The sequence below is a fragment of the Oncorhynchus mykiss genome, unplaced genomic scaffold (genome assembly GCF_013265735.2).
Source record: "Oncorhynchus mykiss isolate Arlee unplaced genomic scaffold, USDA_OmykA_1.1 un_scaffold_87, whole genome shotgun sequence".
NCBI classification, from domain to species: Eukaryota; Metazoa; Chordata; class Actinopteri; order Salmoniformes; family Salmonidae; genus Oncorhynchus; species Oncorhynchus mykiss.
Window position 1 is genome coordinate 1,869,333 of NW_023493659.1, and position 5,000 is coordinate 1,874,332.

The 5,000-nt window shown below is 42.2% G+C and overlaps 1 protein-coding gene across 5 annotated transcripts in view; it reads left to right on the plus strand.

Annotated features, from left to right (window-relative positions):
- Positions 1 to 5,000, plus strand: part of tll1 (tolloid-like 1) — a 149,597-nt gene that overhangs the window by 94,121 nt on the left and 50,476 nt on the right. The window lies entirely within an intron of this gene.

Below are 5,000 nucleotides of genomic sequence, written 5' to 3' on the forward strand. Positions count from 1 at the left end.
GCCTTACGGTTAGAGCGCTGGTCCAGTTACCGTAAGGGGTCGGCAGGGAGGCCTAACGGTTAGAGCGCTGGTCCAGTTACCGTAAAGGGTCGGCAGGGAGGCCTAACGGTTAGAGCGCTGGGCCAGTTACCGTAAAGGGTCGGCAGGGAGGCCTAACGGTTAGAGCGCTGGGCCAGTTACCGTAAAGGGTCGGCAGGGAGGCCTAACGGTTAGAGCGCTGGGCCAGTTACCGTAAAGGGTCGGCAGGGAGGCCTAACGGTTAGAGCGCTGGTCCAGTTACCGTAAAGGGGCGGCAGGGAGGCCTAACGGTTAGAGCGCTGGGCCAGTTACCGTAAAGGGGCGGCAGGGAGGCCTAACGGTTAGAGCGCTGGGCCAGTTACCGTAAAGGGTCGGCAGGGAGGCCTAACGGTTAGAGCGCTGGGCCAGTTACCGTAAAGGGTCGGCAGGGAGGCCTAACGGTTAGAGCGCTGGACCAGTTACCGTAAAGGGGCGGCAGGGAGGCCTAACGGTTAGAGCGCTGGGCCAGTTACCGTAAAGGGGCGGCAGGGAGGCCTAACGGTTAGAGCGCTGGGCCAGTTACCGTAAAGGGTCGCTGGTTCGAATTCCCGAGAAGACGAGGTGAAAAATCTGTCGATGTGCCCTTGAGCAAGGCACTTAACCCTAATTTGGTCCCGGGGTGCTACTGACCCTGTACAACAACACCTATCATACCACTATGACTGACCCTGTAAAACAACACCTATCATACTACTATGACTGACCCTGTACAACAACACCTATCATACTACTATGACTGACCCTGTAAAACAACACCTATCATACTAGTATAACTGACCCTGTAAAACAACACCTGGGACTGACCCTGTAAAACAACACCTATCATACTACTATGACTGACCCTGTAAAACAACACCTATCATACTACTATGACTGACCCTGTAACATAGTGAGTACTGTAGTGTAGTAAACAGAGTGAGTACTGTAGTGTAGTAAACAGAGTGAGTACGGTAGTGTAGTAAACAGAGTGAGTACGGTAGTGTAGTAAACATAGTGAGTACTGTAGTGTACTAAACATAGTGAGTACGGTAGTGTAGTAAACAGAGTGAGTACGGTAGTGTAGTAAACAGAGTGAGTACTGTAGTGTACTAAGCATAGTGAGTATGGTAGTGTTTTAAACAGAGTGAGTACGGTAGTGTAGTAAACAGAGTGAGTACTGTAGTGTAGTAAACAGAGTGAGTACGGTAGTGTAGTAAACAGAGTGAGTACAGTAGTGTAGTAAACAGAGTCAGTACGGTCGTGTAGTAAACAGAGTGAGTACGGTAGTGTAGTAAACAGTGTGAGTACTGTAGTGTAGTAAACAGAGTCAGTACTGTAGTGTACTAAACAGAGTGAGTATGGTAGTGTAGTAAACAGAGTGAGTACGGTAGTGTAGTAAACATAGTGAGTACTGTAGTGTACTAAACATAGTGAGTACGGTAGTGTAGTAAACAGAGTGAGTACGGTAGTGTAGTAAACAGAGTGAGTACTGTAGTGTACTAAACATAGTGAGTATGGTAGTGTTTTAAACAGAGTGAGTACGGTAGTGTAGTAAACAGAGTGAGTACTGTAGTGTAGTAAACAGAGTGAGTACGGTAGTGTAGTAAACATAGTGAGTACGGTAGTGTAGTAAACAGAGTGAGTACGGTAGTGTAGTAAACAGAGTGAGTACGGTAGTGTAGTAAACAGTGTGAGTACTGTAGTGTAGTAAACAGAGTCAGTACTGTAGTGTACTAAACAGAGTGAGTATGGTAGTGTAGTAAACAGAGTGAGTACGGTAGTGTAGTAAACAGAGTGAGTACTGTAGTGTACTAAACAGAGTGAGTACGGTAGTGTAGTAAACAGAGTGAGTATGGTAGTGTTTTAAACAGAGTGAGTACGGTAGTGTAGTAAACAGAGTGAGTATGGTAGTGTAGTAAACAGAGTGAGTATGGTAGTGTTTTAAACAGAGTGAGTACGGTAGTGTAGTAAACAGAGTGAGTACGGTAGTGTAGTAAACAGAGTGAGTATGGTAGTGTAGTAAACAGAGTGAGTATGGTAGTGTAGTAAACAGAGTGAGTATGGTAGTGTTTTAAACAGAGTGAGTACGGTAGTGTAGTAAACAGAGTGAGTACGGTAGTGTAGTAAACAGAGTGAGTACGGTAGTGTAGTAAACAGAGTGAGTACTGTAGTGTAGTAAACAGAGTGAGTATGGTAGTGTAGTAAACAGAGTGAGTATGGTAGTGTTTTAAACAGAGTGAGTACGGTAGTGTAGTAAACAGAGTGAGTACGGTAGTGTAGTAAACAGAGTGAGTATGGTAGTGTAGTAAACAGAGTGAGTATGGTAGTGTTTTAAACAGAGTGAGTACGGTAGTGTAGTAAACAGAGTGAGTACGGTAGTGTAGTAAACAGAGTGAGTACTGTAGTGTAGTAAACAGAGTGAGTACGGTAGCGTAGTAAACAGAGTGAGTACTGTAGTGTAGTAAACAGAGTGAGTACGGTAGTGTAGTAAACAGAGTGAGTACGGTAGTGTAGTAAACAGAGTGAGTACGGTAGTGTAGTAAACAGAGTGAGTACTGTAGTGTAGTAAACAGAGTGAGTACGGTAGTGTAGTAAACAGAGTGAGTATGGTAGTGTTTTAAACATAGTGAGTACTGTAGTGTACTAAACAGAGTGAGTATGGTAGTGTTTTAAACAGAGTGAGTATGGTAGTGTACTAAACAGAGTGAGTATGGTAGTGTAGTAAACAGAGTGAGTACGGTAGTGTAGTAAACAGAGTGAGTACTGTAGTGTAGTAAACAGAGTGAGTACGGTAGTGTAGTAAACAGAGTGAGTATGGTAGTGTTTTAAACATAGTGAGTACGGTAGCGTAGTAAACAGAGTGAGTACTGTAGTGTAGTAAACAGAGTGAGTACGGTAGTGTAGTAAACAGAGTGAGTACGGTAGTGTAGTAAACAGAGTGAGTACGGTAGTGTAGTAAACAGAGTGAGTACGGTAGTGTAGTAAACAGAGTGAGTACGGTAGTGTAGTAAACAGAGTGAGTACGGTAGTGTAGTAAACAGAGTGAGTACGGTAGTGTAGTAAACAGAGTGAGTACTGTAGTGTAGTAAACAGAGTGAGTACGGTAGTGTAGTAAACAGAGTGAGTATGGTAGTGTTTTAAACATAGTGAGTACTGTAGTGTACTAAACAGAGTGAGTATGGTAGTGTTTTAAACAGAGTGAGTATGGTAGTGTACTAAACAGAGTGAGTACTGTAGTGTAGTAAACAGAGTGAGTACGGTAGCGTAGTAAACAGAGTGAGTACTGTAGTGTAGTAAACAGAGTGAGTACGGTAGTGTAGTAAACAGAGTGAGTACGGTAGTGTAGTAAACAGAGTGAGTACGGTAGTGTAGTAAACATAGTGAGTACGGTAGCGTAGTAAACAGAGTGAGTACTGTAGTGTAGTAAACAGAGTGAGTACGGTAGTGTAGTAAACAGAGTGAGTACGGTAGTGTAGTAAACAGAGTGAGTACGGTAGTGTAGTAAACAGAGTGAGTACTGTAGTGTAGTAAACAGAGTGAGTACGGTAGTGTAGTAAACAGAGTGAGTATGGTAGTGTTTTAAACATAGTGAGTACTGTAGTGTACTAAACAGAGTGAGTATGGTAGTGTTTTAAACAGAGTGAGTATGGTAGTGTACTAAACAGAGTGAGTACTGTAGTGTAGTAAACAGAGTGAGTACGGTAGCGTAGTAAACAGAGTGAGTACTGTAGTGTAGTAAACAGAGTGAGTACGGTAGTGTAGTAAACAGAGTGAGTACGGTAGTGTAGTAAACAGAGTGAGTACTGTAGTGTAGTAAACAGAGTGAGTACGGTAGTGTTGTAAACAGAGTGAGTATGGTAGTGTTTTAAACAGAGTGAGTATGGTAGTGTACTAAACAGAGTGAGTATGGTAGTGTTTTAAACAGAGTGAGTATGGTAGTGTTTTAAACATAGTGAGTACTGTAGTGTACTAAACAGAGTGAGTATGGTAGTGTTTTAAACAGAGTGAGTATGGTAGTGTAGTAAACAGAGTGAGTACGGTAGTGTAGTAAACAGAGTGAGTATGGTAGTCTTTTAAACATAGTGAGTACTGTAGTGTACTAAACAGAGTGAGTATGGTAGTGTTTTAAACAGAGTGAGTATGGTAGTGTTTTAAACAGAGTGAGTATGGTAGTGTTTTAAACAGAGTGAGTACTGTAGTGTACTAAACAGAGTGAGTATGGTAGTGTACTAAACAGAGTGAGTACTGTAGTGTATTAAACAGAGTGAGTACTGTAGTGTACTAAACAGAGTGAGTACTGTAGTGTACTAAACAGAGTGAGTATGGTAGTGTTTTAAACAGAGTGAGTACGGTAGTGTAGTAAACAGAGTGAGTATGGTAGTGTTTTAAACAGAGTGAGTACTGTAGTGTACTAAACAGAGTGAGTATGGTAGTGTTTTAAACAGAGTGAGTACGGTAGTGTAGTAAACAGAGTGAGTACTGTAGTGTAGTAAACAGAGTGAGTACGGTAGTGTAGTAAACAGAGTGAGTACGGTAGTGTAGTAAACAGAGTGAGTACGGTAGTGTAGTAAACAGGCTGGTTAATTCTCCGCCTCTCGACTGTTGTCGCAGTAACATCATCAACATTCTATTGTCGTCCGACTTCAACCTTGTCGTTGTCGTTTATGAAAAGTATAAACACAAAGAACGACATGACATCAGCAGCCTGGTGGTCCAAAATAGCCGATGTATTTTAACACCAATAATCCCATCCGTTTAAACATTAATGTGACTCGTTTCAGGAAACGAGGCGTATGTCACGGGTCACGACTTCACAGGACAGCTGTTTGAACCTAAAATTAGTTTTTTTTAATCAAAATATGTTTTTTTTTTCGGCAGAAATGCTTTCTGGAACATGTGACCTTTCATGTGCCTTTAATGACAACCATCTATGCCGTCTGTAAATACAAATACAATGGTTAAAT